This window comes from Pistacia vera, unplaced genomic scaffold (assembly GCF_008641045.1).
Source record: "Pistacia vera cultivar Batoury unplaced genomic scaffold, PisVer_v2 Contig507, whole genome shotgun sequence".
Taxonomy (NCBI): Eukaryota; Viridiplantae; Streptophyta; class Magnoliopsida; order Sapindales; family Anacardiaceae; genus Pistacia; species Pistacia vera.
Genome location: NW_022196343.1, coordinates 433,372 through 447,811, shown reverse-complemented (window position 1 = coordinate 447,811; position 14,440 = coordinate 433,372). Strand labels below are relative to the sequence as shown.

General features: G+C 36.3%; 2 pseudogenes; one reads left to right on the top strand and one right to left on the bottom strand.

Moving 5' to 3' along the window:
• Nucleotides 1-1,652: 1,652 nt before the first annotated feature.
• On the bottom strand, nucleotides 1,653-2,399 carry LOC116105907 (annotated as a pseudogene).
• Nucleotides 2,400-6,701: 4,302 nt separating this feature from the next.
• On the top strand, nucleotides 6,702-9,005 carry LOC116105997 (annotated as a pseudogene).
• The last annotated feature ends 5,435 nt before the right edge of the window (nucleotides 9,006-14,440 follow it).

Here is a 14,440-nt window from a genome sequence, read left to right as displayed (position 1 = left end):
GAGACGAAGCTTTTGACATTCCCCATGGCTCCCAAACAGACTCAAAATCCATTGTTATAATATCCTCTTCTTGACTGGAAACCCTGACGACCCTCTTCTCAAGTTAATGGATAATGAATGAGATAAAGATCAAGATACTCCAGTCCAAGATTCCTGTATCGAACAAAATGTTTAAATTATTTCATAGAAGTAAATCTGAAGATATTCATTGACATTAAGGATCACATACTTGAGAGTGTTCGTAATGCCGGGAGGAAATGCAAGGTCGCCGTGAGTGTTGTCGACCCAAAGCTTGGAAGTGTGAAAAGTTCATCGCGAGATTGTGAGGCCAAGGCGCAAAGCTTCCGCTATTGCTTCCAAGAGGCTGCTCGCATGGGAAATTGCAGCGGTATCAAAATGTCTGTAGCCAAGTTCAATTGCCTACAAGGGATGGTTTTGCCATTTGACGGCAAGGCTGCCACTGGAACATTCGCCATTTTCTCGTATATTCCTTAAGGATAACCAATGCATTCTGTGGCTTTTAATTGTTTCTGTAAGATGTGATGTCTTATAAGAAAAATCAAGAGTAGGGAGAAGGAAATGTCTAAGGTATAATCGACCACTAATTATTTTTTCATATGTTATTTTTGTTAATGTCATAATTTTTAATTGATTTTACATGCAATGGGAGAATCACCGCAATTCCAAGTCATCCTATGTCTATTAAATATTTATTGAGTTGACTTCATACAAATTCGTTAATTCAATTTATAACACATCAATTGTATGGAAACATTTGAGATAATTTTTACATGTAGTATTGGTTCATTAAGATAGATAAGTGTAGAAGCTAAGTTTTATTTTAGTTTGATTTATCAAATTATTTTGTCTTTATTGGCATAATTTTCAGTTTTCACTCGTGGAATAAAAGTTTTATTAAACTATGCATGTAGATAATCGTTTTATGGAACAGTTTTACATGGTTAATGACACAAAACACAAACCAAATGGTTTTGAACCGTTTGATCTTATTATTCTAGTACAATCACAAACATTAATTAAGACACAATAACACAAACCAAATGGTTTGAACCCGTTGTCTTTTATTCTAGTACAATCACAACATTAATACTGCAATGAACTTTATATTCTCCATCCCAAAACTTCTTACTGGATTTGTAAAGACCTTGCTCCGTTACTGTAAACTCAGCAGTATTTCCTCGGCTTTGGGATTTGTTCAATCTTGTCCAGTTCTTTCCGACTAACTTCCAATCAATAAATCTAGATTCTCTTTCATTCTTCTTGGTTGAAGCTCTTAACAAGTACACTTACTTTTTGCTCGTAAACCCATCGGAGACATATCTTCACATGCACCAAAATAACCCCCTCACCCCACCCACTCACCAGTTAACGGGACCCAGTGTGTCAGTGTCCACCGATAATCCATTAACCCTGTGTAAAGTATAACAACATCCAACAATAGACTCCGCATGATTTATTTTACAGCTTAGTGGACTGCTCTTTCTATAATGCTTTCATGTGTATGCATGGAGTCTTTTATATATGTGTGTGTACGTATGTACGTATATAAAAGATCGATAAGGTTGACATACAACGAGATCATCCACAATCATCCAACTTTACCTAAAAATCCAAGCTATAGATCCGAAAAACTATTTATGTCCTGAGCGACTGATTCCCCTTAGCTCTTGCAATCTCTTGGAGCACTTAGAATCCATGACTCGATTAGTTCCCCAAAGAGCCCGTTGGCTTCTAATGGCGAGTAAGCTGTATGTGGATACCCTTTTTCTCACAGAACTTCCTCAGCTTCTTCTGTTGCCAAACGGGGTCAGCTCCACTAACAAGGACATGAAACATATGAATACTCATACTTATCGATATAAGAAACATACAAATATTAAATTTTGTTAAAGAATTGACAAACTTGATTGACAGCAGGAGGGATCTTCGCAATGGCAAGTAATTCCTCAAGCTTCTTGCATGAAAAGTTACGACTCCTATGGGTTTGGTAAGACCAAGCTTTTGACATTCCTCCATGGTCCCCAAACAGACTCAAAGTCCATTTTTCATAATATCCCTTTCTTCATAAAAGGATTGAATCTGACTCCGGTCTCAAGCTTAACGGATAATGAATGAGGTAGAGACAAGGTACTCCAAGCCAAGATTCTTGTATTCAACAAAATATGTTAGATATCTTACATAAGGGCAAAGTTTTTAACATCGATCGTTTGGTTACATTACTTAAGTTTCGTTTGTAGATGGGGACGACAAGGTGACCATGAGCATTGTTGAGCCAAAGTTTGGAGTTATGAAAAGCTCATCACGGGATTTGATGAGGCCAAGGCGTAAAGCTTGGCCATTGCTTCGCCAAGAGGTTGCTCGCAGAGGTAAAGTGCAGAGTATCAAATGTCTGTAGCGAGTTTAACTGCATGGAGAGTCGATTCTTTCACGGAGTGGTTGAGTGAATGGATATTCGGCTGTGCTGAAGCCTACAATAGGAATGGTTTTGCCATTGGAGGGCAAGGTTGCCACTGGAACGTTCACCATTTCAATATATTTCCCTCATAATTATTAGAATTATCACTTAGTGTGAAGCTCTTATAAGATAAGGGAAGGGTAGGCTAAAGGACAATTTACTTTATTTTTCTACATTAATTTTCAACCAATAATATGTATGTAAAACAGGAGATTCCATCTTTTAATTGATTGTTTATAAGGCAGTATTATATTAATTAAAATTAATAAAATGATGAATCTTTTTCATGTTATTGTTTTTATATGGTGCAAGACATAAGCATTAAATATTCAATAGAATTATTAATCACAATCAAAAGATACATGTAAAACCAGTGTTTTGTAACCCACCCCAGGTGTCACCCGGCAAGGGGCCAAGTCTCGGGTTTAACGGGCCCATCAGCCTGACGGTGATCTAGTAAGTGTAAAATGTAGTAAACACACCCTTGATAAAATGCATCATCCTTGAAGGTCTGAAAGCCAGTAAACACACCCCATGATTTGGCAAATGCAAATCGGTGGTTGACTAGTGGGTAGCGGCGGCACACCAGGGGTGGGTGGGTGTTGGGCTGAGAGGGGAGGGTGTGCGACAGTAGTCACATGCAGTTGGTGCCGCATGACTATGATCGCGCGATGGGGTATAGCAAGGCGACCCTAATGGCTTCAGGCACGTGGTGTCATGTTGTCAATGGCCACCGTGCGTGTTGAGTGCTTGGAAATGGGATTGTCGTGGTTGGAGCGAGGGCTGCGACGCATCAAGGGTGGGCGAGGGTTAGGTGAGGGTGGAGGGTGACGGGAGGGGTTAGGGGGTAGGGGGTGCCAGAAAGTGGCTAGAAGTGGCCAACGATTAGATAGAGATTTTTAAACGGTGGACACGGTAACCCGACTCGGTAAGTTTTTTTGTGATTAAAATATGAATTAATGTGTAGTCTTTAACTTTTATCAAACGAAAACTTGCATGATGAAGAAATTCTTCTCGGTGAGAATTAGAAAGAGTGCCTTCTAGATTATTATTGTATAAACTTAATTTATAATCTAATCTAAAATACTAATCCTTGTACTAAGTACTGATCGATAGAGATAAGCCTCATTGTTATTATATCCTACTATCCTATCCAATCCAGTGAAATATTATTGTTTTCATATTGACTATTTAATTCAAAATCTAATCATATTCTATTAAACTCAAAAAAATTAACAATTAGGCTCCGTTTGGTTCACAATTTTGTGTTTTGAGAAAAGTTTTTGAAAAAAATAAAAAAAATTGTTGAATTGGGCGGGTATTACGATGTAGAATTTACAAATTATAAATATCCCCTATGTTTGTTTTTTACAAAACACCCCTTAATAAAAATATTAAAAGTTAACAAAACACCTCTAATCCACCCCAAATACGGACAGCTGGCCACCACCGCTGGAGGGTGGCCGGAGTCGCCGTAACAAAAACATTTAAAATATTTAGGGGTATTTATTGAATTAACAAATTTAGGGGGTTTAAAAATGTTGAATAAAGTTGAAAATATTGTGAGTTTTTGAGTATTTTCTGTTAACTTTTTTGGGAATACTAAAAGTCGTATCCCAAAATCTAAACAACGAAGCCTTACTTTTCTCAATAAAAGTATAAATTAACAAAAATACCCTCACCCACCCAACTTTGTCGGCAACCGATCACTACAGTTGGACAATGGCCGGAAGTCGCCAGAATGAAGCATGACCAGTGGATTCTGCCATTTTCTGCTAGATTCACCAGGATCTAGCCGGAAAGGGCTAGATCTAAACCATATCTGGCTGTGTTTGGCTGTCGACGATGATAAGATATGGTCGTCATCAATGGTCAAGATATGACCAGTCAACGACCAAATCTGACCGTTTAGGCTAGATCCAGCCGGTTGTGTGTCATTCCGGGGACTTTCGGTCACTGTCCGATGGTGGTGGGTGGCTACCAATTGGGTGGTGAGTGAGGTGTTTTTGTTAATTTATAAACTTTATTATGGGGTCTTTAGTAAAATTAACAAATGTGGGGATTAAATAATAATATTTTCAAAAAAATATTTCCAAAAACGTACCAAGCACATATTAGAATCTATTCTATTGATTAAATCTATCTAGAATAGAATACTATTCTAAAAACTTATACAAAGAGAGCCGGATTTTCTTCATTCTTAAAAAGGTTAAAAATAAAAATTGTGAAAGGGTAGGCAAAGCTAGCTCCTCTCTTGTGTTGTTTTACTTTTCTCTAATTGGACATGCTACATGGTTTAATTATCTTAGATTATGAATAGGGTAATTAATGCGAGCAATAATGACTTGAGTCAAATCGGGTTGCCTTATCAAGCTCTCCTCTTTTATCAAATTTCCAATATAAATTAACCAATTAATGTTTAAAAATTGAAATAAGTAATAATCGATAGGCAAAAAGCAAAAGGATATCGCTGATTTTTTTCTGTCTTTTTCCAAATGTCATCCATATATTAAAAACAAACAATAAAGTAAGTAACAACTAATTATGGATACTTATATGACATATGATATTTTGAAATATGGTAACATTAATCCATGTGTAAATATATCAAACATGCATAAATATGAAGTGGGTGACTCATATAAGTTACAACACATTTATCCAAAAAAAGGGGTGACCTATAGGTTTCATATTCAACCTATTAAAACTTTGACCAGTTTTGACCTGATCCATACCCACCAGGCCACCGTTTGCTAGGTCTAATCATGATACCACAAGGGTACCAGTCACTAGTACATCAACCAAATATTGTTGCAGCAATAATTTAAATTAATAAAATACTAATCACTAACAATAAAAATTAAGACAGAAAATATTCATAGGTAGTGTAAATGCATTGTATGTTATATGGGTGACGTGGTACCCAGTAGTATCTATATTTTTTCATAAAAGATATATTGATTCCGAATTTATGGGAAGGAGAGTTCTTGTTTATTTTTATTATAAACAACTCTAAATTATAGTGACAAATATTAGTAGCTAGCAAGTAATTCATGAAATTAAGCAGGTTTAAAATTATTAAAGGGCAGGTAGTGTGGATTTAACAGAATGTACTTACTAATCGGTGGTGAGATATTTTACGGGAAGATCCATCTATTCTTGAATGAGGCTTGGGCTTTAGAAAAGGAGCAAAGCTTTGGATCCATTCAATGGCCCAATCATCTTATCTAAGTATGTGATTTTTTTTTTTTTTTCTAATAAAAATTTCAGCCTTTGATCTCTGATCCAACGGTTGTATCAGATCAATAACGTTACTGACTTGGTAGTCTAAACCTTTTTTTTTTTTTTTTAAATTTAACTTTGATTAGCCTCAGGATAACTCAAATGAAGTTTCTCAAGTTTGTAGAACATTTACAAGGTTTATGTGCTGATATGAATAATATGCACATTATCTTATGGTTACGTTTATGATGTTTTATACTTTAAGAAGATCATATAGCCAAGAATTTTCATTTTTTGTGCTTTGCATTATCGATTGAATGCTAACCTTGCTGATTGTTGAGAACTTGGACTGAAAAGCCTTAAAAGTGAAGAGTGAAACAATTCTTATAATACCTAATTCTCTCATTCTGGTCACAGTTTTCTTTTTGCTCGGAAGAAAACAAATATATTTATACATATAGGTTTTGATTTAATTTATTGATGTTGAAGTATAAGTTAATAATTATGTTTTTGTGGGTTAATAAATTTTGGTTAGTTATTGAATTAATTTTAAAATGATTAAAGAATTGGTAAACCTTAAATTATAGAGATTAGAAATTTAATTAAATTTAATCATGTTTTTTTTCTGTAACCTTTGTCTAGACGTGTCAATAAGCGAGAAGACACAACTTGATGAAGTTATCATCGTCAATCAGAGATTCAGATGTCATAGTTTTTAACGAGTCAATGAGAAGTTGGAAATATTGCACAGCAGGCTAATTCACTGCTTTCAAGTCTGTCTCTGCGAGTCTTTCCTACTCAATTTCCAAGTCAACTGACGACTTTTAAAAGATAAAATTATTGAACATATTGAGTAGAAGCCATTACAGTGTTACAGAATACATCGATTAGTTCGAAGATTTTCTAATAGTAATATTAGATGGCTTTTTCAGCTTATTATGTGTTTTTATTCTTTCTCATCTTTTGCTGGATTCTGGCTCAAGAAGAAAAGAGTTAATCCAAGGTGTCCTCCTTTTGATTGTGGTTATCTTGGCAATATTGGCTTCCCCTTCTCCAATCGAACGCATCCGGAGTGTGGGTTGCTGGTTGTAGATAACTGCAATGAAAATGTTCAGAAGATTCGGTTGGGGAGGATGGCCCGTGGTTCGTATCAGAGGCATCTCTCAGGTTAATATAGGTTAAGCTTTTGACCCACCTCGTGAAGTACACGCGAAGTATTGTAGTCGCAGCAGATCCTTAAAACATTTGAGTCTGCATCTCTCCTTTTCTATCTCTTAATGTGCCCTACAATCAATCCCTGTACGAATGCCACGCAATTACAAAGTCCCCAAAAACTTCAGGTTGCCTGCAAAAATTCCCAACACTCCTATATCACTATGGTAAGCCTACTAAAAATATGCCACCTTCTCATCTCAATGCAAAACTCTTAACTTAAGTGAATAAGACTCAAACAAGTGTTGAATATTCTGATTTGTTTATGGGTGATTTCAGTCAGGAAGTGAATGTAACAAATGAATGTTTGGATTGTTTTTGGCTGGAGGGCAATGTCAAACTGATATAAGGGAAAGTTTAATTGTTCTGCAAAGGAAAGAACAGGCATCAGAAATGGCGGTTCGTTTCTTGTTGTAATAGTTTACTACCAACTTTCATAGATTTAAATCATGTCCTGGTTTTTGTGATTTAATAGTGACTTATATCACTTTATTTGAGCTTCTGTGCAGGCCAAGAAGGAGAAGATAAAAAATCGAGGCTGAAGTAGGCTTAGGACTCGGTAATATATCTCTTTAATCTAATTCTCATGGATATTCTCTGCTTATCGTTTCAAAACTATGATCTTCTTCTTCTCTACTCTCTATCTCTGCCATTTATAATATAATCTTAATGTTTATGTAATTGTCTAATATTGAAGAGGTGAAGAATAAAAGCTCATTAACCTGTCAAAGTTGAATCATGGTGGTGAATTAATCTTAGATAAGAAACTACAAATGCTTCAGTGTATTGATTCTCTGTTTCATTCCTCTGTTTTTCTGCAAAATTCAGATTACATGTTGCACTTCCACTCTTGTGTGCTTATGTATTATTTGTGTTAGACAACAGCTGAAAATTGAGCCAAATGTGATCTTAATTTTCTCGCCTCAACAAAATCAAACCTCAATAGTTGATATAGTTATTATATCAAGTCCTTTCTCCAAGAACTTAACTTCATCTTGTTTGAGAGTCTTTAAATTTATTTCTTAGGGTTATGGATGACCCATCTAACCATATATTTTTTCCTACCCTTTGCTATCCCTATGTTCTGATGATTGCTTTCTTCAATTAATTGCAGCCGTATCAGTCATCGCAATGGTATATTGATAGTTCTAGCCTTTTGCACTTGGAGGAAAATCGTCACCACATGATGCCATGGTTTCTGGAAGAAGAAAACAAAAAATACCTAAACATTGAGGCATTTTTAAGGAATCATGGATCCCATTTTCCTAAAAGATACAGCTATTCAGATATTATAAAAGTGACCAATTCATTTAGACACAAACTTGGTCAAGGAGGATATGGAGGTGTTTTATAAAGGTAGGTACTTGATGGTCGCTATGTAGCGGTGAAGAATTTAATTGATTCCAAAGGTAATGGTGAAGAATTTATCAATGGGGTTGCTAGCATTAGTAGGACTTCCCATGTCAACGTTGTCACTCTTTAGGTTTCGTTGAGGGTCGTACAAGAGCTCTCATTTATGAGTATATGTCCATGGATCTCTTGAGAAGTATACATACCAAAAAGATCAATCCCAAACAAATCATTCACTAAAGTGGGAAACATTATACCAATTGCAATAGGCATAGCTCGAGGATTAGAATACTTGACCGTGGTTGCAGCACACGAATTTGCACTTTGACATAAAGCCTCATAACATTCTCTTAGATGAAGATTTTTGTCCAAAGATCTCTGATTTTGGTCTTGCCAAATTTGCCCTAAGAAGAGAGTATTATATCAATGACAAGTGTACGGGGGACAATTGGTTATATTGCTCCAGAAGTATTTTCTAGACACTTGGAATAGTCTCATAAATCAGATGTTTATAGCATGGATGATGGTTATGGAAATGACAGGAGGAAGACAAAATAACAATGTTGAGGTTGATAATAGCAATGAATTATTTTCCGCAATGGATTTACGAGCGGCTTGAAATAGGTGAAGAACTTGGACTACAAGGCATTTCAAATGAAGAAGAGAAGAAGTGTGAGGAAGATGATTATAGTGAGCTTGTGGTGCATACAGACTAATCCTCAGACCGGCAACAGTGAGTAGAGTAGTGGAGATGTTGGAAGGGAGCATCAGTTCCTTGCAAATTCCGCCCAAGCCTTCATATCTTCCCAATAAGAAACATGACTTAAGAGTACTAATACATTTGTAGTTTATATTTCATCTAGCAAAAATATCACTGCAGTATGATATATATATATAATATAATATAATATATATATTATATATATATATATATATTGATTTCCATTTTTACTGCGTGTTTTAGTAACTGCTTTCTTCATAGGCACTGAATGGACACAGGCATTTAAATGAAGAAGATGAAGAATGGTGAGGAGTGATTATAGTGAGCTTGTGGTGCATACAGACTAATCCTTCAGACCGGCCAACAATGAGTAGAGTAGTGGAGATGTTGGAAGGGAGCATCAGTTCCTTGCAAATTCCGCCCAAGCCTTTCATATCTTCCCAATAAGAAACATGACTTAAGATGTACTAATACATTTGTAGTTTCATATTTCATCTAGCAAAAATATCACTTGCACTGTATGATATATATATATATATATATATATATATATATATATATATGATTTCCATTTTTTACTGCGTGTTTTAGTAACTGCTCTTCATAGGCACTGAATGGCTATTTCCTCCTCCACATGCAACTCTGTGTTATAACTTGGATATCTCATTTGCCAACAAAAGTAACAGTTCTGGATCAAGATCACCATTCTTGTTGTTTTTAATAACTTTGTAACTTTAACCTTCAGGAGCACCAAAAACCTACCGGAAGTTTGTAGACCCTTTACTGAAAGTTTCTGTGTACACAACAATTTATTTGTTCGACTTCTTACCAGCGAGAAATGATTATTTTCTAGAAAATGAAAGATTTTCCAGAGAAACAAACAGAGAATTGAGAGAAAATGCAGAACTTGAAAAACAGAGAATTTTCTGCAAATTGGAAATTTTATTGATTTTGGATTAAAATTCTAAACTGATTACAGTCTATTTTTATAAGTAAAGTACACGCTGGCAATCTGTCAACTGCCAGGTAACAAAAACACACTTCATCAGCATCTGAAAATTGAACGGCTGCAGTGCGTTTCTGCACTTCTCTTCTTCAGCTTTATATTACAAACGCAGCACTTCATTAATTAATGATCGCCAAAACGCAGCACTTCAATTAAACTCAAAACGCAGAATGAAAAACCCAGCAACTTTGATCTTGAAACGGCCGGTTCACTAAAAGAATTACGCCACTTAACAGAAGCTGTTAATCAAACCGTTGAGCAGTGAACATTTTTGAAAAACAAACGGAAACTGTTTCGGAGAACCGTTGAGCAGTGAACACTTTTTAAGCTGGAATGATCTTGTCATCGGGCAGGATATATATATATATATATATATATTAGACTAACACCCTCTCACATGAAAAAGGATTTTCTTTTCATTTTTTTTATCAAGTCATTCAAGTACTATTCACATAGAGAAAGATGGACATGTTTTATGATATTTGCAAACAGTCAAAAGTGTTTTACAAATTATCTCCTACAAGCTTTTCCGAGTCCATTATCGATTTTAAAATGATAAAATATTGAACATATTGAGTAGAAGCAATAACAGAATTACACAATTAACAAAGAAAAATCCATTACTCGACAACAATAGATTATGTAGATGTTTTTCTGAACTCAGTCTGCATTTTGGTTAAGTTTGGAAGATTTGGGAGCTTCATCAGGAGATGTGGCCGTGGGAGAACATCTTTTTTGTATGGAAACTTTGGCTACTGTATAGTTTGCTATTTGATTAGTTTTTGACCATTTAGAGAGTTTTGAGTGCTGCTGCTCCAGGTTGTCCCAGAGTGTGCAGACTCTCTGGTTTTTTTGCCGCTGGGTGGCTTTTATGTTGTAAGTCTGGAAATGTTGTCTCATCTGGAGGCTGCTGAGATGTTGCCTTGGAGATTTGGGCAGTGTCAGTATGGGTTTTAGAACTCCGCAGATGGAGGTATGTATGGTGGGCTCAAAGGGTGTGGACTGTGGACTGCCTCTTTTGCAAGGTGATTTGTATGGTCTTCTTCCAGGGCCTGATGACATATCTGGTGTAGGGTCTTCTGTCTTAGTCGGTTTTTTTGGTTTGGGCCTTGCTTGTAAAGGATTTCACATCCTGTTGAATTTTTTGGTTCCTTTGTATAGTTCAACTCTTGGGCTGTCCAAGGTTTTGGTGGAAGGGGATTTCCACCCCCTAGGCTGTCTGTTTTGATTCATTAACAATTACCACGTCCACCCAAAAAAAAAAAAAAAAAAAAAGGAGGTAATACAAATAAACCAAAAGTATTAATTCATGGCTCGTGCAGCCTATCATGTGCCTTTTTTTTTTTTTTTTTTTTTTTTTTTTTTGTTCTCATCTTTTACCTTTTTGCTTGGCTCAAGAGAAAAGAGGTTGAATCCTAGATGTCCAAGTTTCCCTTGTGGTTTCTAGAGTGATTGGCTTCCTCTTCTCCAATCAAACGCCTCCTGAGTGTGGGCTACTGGTTGTGGACAACTACTGACATGCCCCCTCTGGCTATCCCTATCCCATAGGATCTGAGCGCTCCTAGGGACTCAAGATCTCAAGAGGAGGGTGATATTTTGAAATCATTTCATTAAAAAAAAAAAAAAAAAACTAAGGACTCAGGATCCCAAGAGGGGGTGAATGGTTTTGAAAACAAAATGTTTATAAAAGTTCCTTCTAAAAACAACTTTAAAAGTATCACAACATAAGTTCTGAAAACTAAAATACAATTAATCCAAGTACAAAACCAAATGTATCAGAGTGCTCTAGATTTTTACAAATCATGCAGATGAACATGCATCAGTGGGCCCCCTTAAAGCATAGAGTAAGCTTCGCACAAACCCTATAGGAGGAATTTAAAATAGTGAGCTAGAAACCCATGTAACGACTCCATTCTTATAACAACATGCATAGTAAAAGTACATGTAAAAAACATAAAAAGTTGGGCCCAAAATTTTTTATTAAAACATATGTATTCTTATACTAATATATACAAGATTTGTAACATATGCAAAACTCAAAATAGGGTGGACAGTGTAGCCATTTCTCTCGTGTGCCGATGTCCATCCGACTATGTCCTCATCTAGAACCTGCAAAACATAGGGAACAACTGGATGAGCACAAACAGCTTAGTAAGTAAACCCATTAACTCAAATATCTCGTAATCTTTTTTTAATATAACTATCTATTTTCTCTTTTCATAACTCCTTTATACTAACTTTCTTTCTAGTAAGTCACGGCCCATCTGACCGGAGAACCGGCTGGACTCGCTCCCACTCCCTGTGACTTCTATCAATTTAGCCGATCGGACTTGGTTATGCTGGATTCGGAACCTTTGGCCATGTGAGTGCATAGAATCTCTGGGTAAACTCGGGTATAGCCCTTATCCGCATGTACTCTATGGGCTACAACACTTCTCTCTCTAATACTCTTGCCGCTTTCTCTATGCGGCGTACATGGGAAACTCTACCGTACTCACAGGTTCCCCATCGCACAACCTACTCTATTCTCTTATTAAGCACTACCTAGCTTTTACTTATAGTGCTATTCTTCTCTTTCTCTTACTCTTAGAGTAGTCTAAACTCAAAAGTCTCTACTCTTTCTCTACTCTCTTTTCTAGCGCATAAGTAAAGCATAGTCAATGCACATAAATAACTCATACTCATTAATGCATTTATGAAAAGCAACTATGACATGTAGCAAACAATTAAGGCTTCTACTCTTACTTATGCTTCTCTTGAGCATTTCATCATACAACTCATGTGCATAAACAACTCTACTTAACTCTAACTTTTTCTTTTCTTTAATCAACCAAATGGGGAAAAACTCCCTCATAAGTTCTAAATTTCCTGTCAAAAGAAAAACACTTCCATAAGCTTGCTCAAAACTTCCTCCAACTTCTATCAACTCAACCCAACATCAAGCAAATAAAACGCTTCTCATAACTCAATCATAACTACTAATCTCATTCAACAATTAAATGAATACACATATATGTATATAACTCTACTCAAAAGAGTTCTTAATCTCAACTTAGGTTGGTTTACTTACCTTATGAGAAAATAGCTTCTTTAACACTTCTCCTTTCCTTTGGGAGCTTGCCTTTATCTACAACTTAACCAACAACCACAACATGAGACTCTAATCAAAACATAATAAAACTCTCAACTTAAGCAAGAATCCTTACCTTAGGATGCTTTAGATTAAAACCCTACTAAAAGTTACTCAAAAAAGCTCTTGGAAATCCCTACAAGATTGAAGGAAATTTGAGGGAGTTTGGAAAAATGAAGGAGGCGGTGGAATGGGAAAAATGAAGAGTTCTCAAAGACTAAACCCCTTTAAATATCTCTTAACAACTCATTCTTCCCATTTGCCCTTGCTCTTTCATGGAAATTCCATCCATATCCTTTGATTCCTTACAAACGCACCCTCATACTAACATGTTTTCCTTGAAATTTCCTTACATTTTACTCTCCACTTTTCCTGCTAATTAGGGGTAAAATGGTCAAATAGTACCCAAGGGGAAAAATATCTAAAACTTAGTAAACTTTTCAACCGGCATGTCGCCGCGGTGACGAATCTTTCTTCGCTGTGGCGAAACTGTCCAGCAGCTTCCCCCCGTGGCCCAACACCTCTTCGCCGTGGCGACAAATATCCTTCGCCCCGGCGAGCCCTGTAACATCAAAACCCTTCTAACTTTGACTAAATCCAAGGCAAAAACTCAATATTTCAATACAACCTAAGACCAACCAACCACTATTCACAAAAACCGACTCAATTAAGAGCGAAATAAGAAACATTAGCAACGTACCTCAAGTGGGACGTTACAACCCAATGAATGGATAATACATTTTATATGAAAATAATATTTATTCTCGAAACAGTATGCAAAAATCCTTTTGAATGCCATGGAATAACATACCACTCATGTAAATAATGCAACAATCACCATACTTGTACCCAGACCATGCCAATCTATCATACCTCTCATAACCACCGAACCAATACCTAAGGAGTCATGCCATACCTCTCACATGTCAGTCCCTAAACCAGACAAACAACTAGAAAATCAACAAGGCCAATACTTGTCTGATAATCCCACCTAGGCCAATACTCGCTTGGTGTAATCCCACCCAAGCCTGTACCCAGGGGCAGATGCAACTCTTCTTCTTCATCTCCCCTCCTCTTCTTCACAACCCATTCCAAACCACCCCATCGCAAACCACCATCACAGTCAACCCTTCTTCTTTCCCAACACTAGCCAACCAAATCACCACCACAGTTGGCCCTTTTTCTTTCCCAATACAGCAATCAAAATAAAAAATCAAACAAAAAGTAAACTGAAAATAGAACTAATCAAAAATCAATTCCACAATCCAATCAAACTCCAATTTCAACTAATTTCGCAAAACGCAAAGTTGAGTGTCAGCAGTG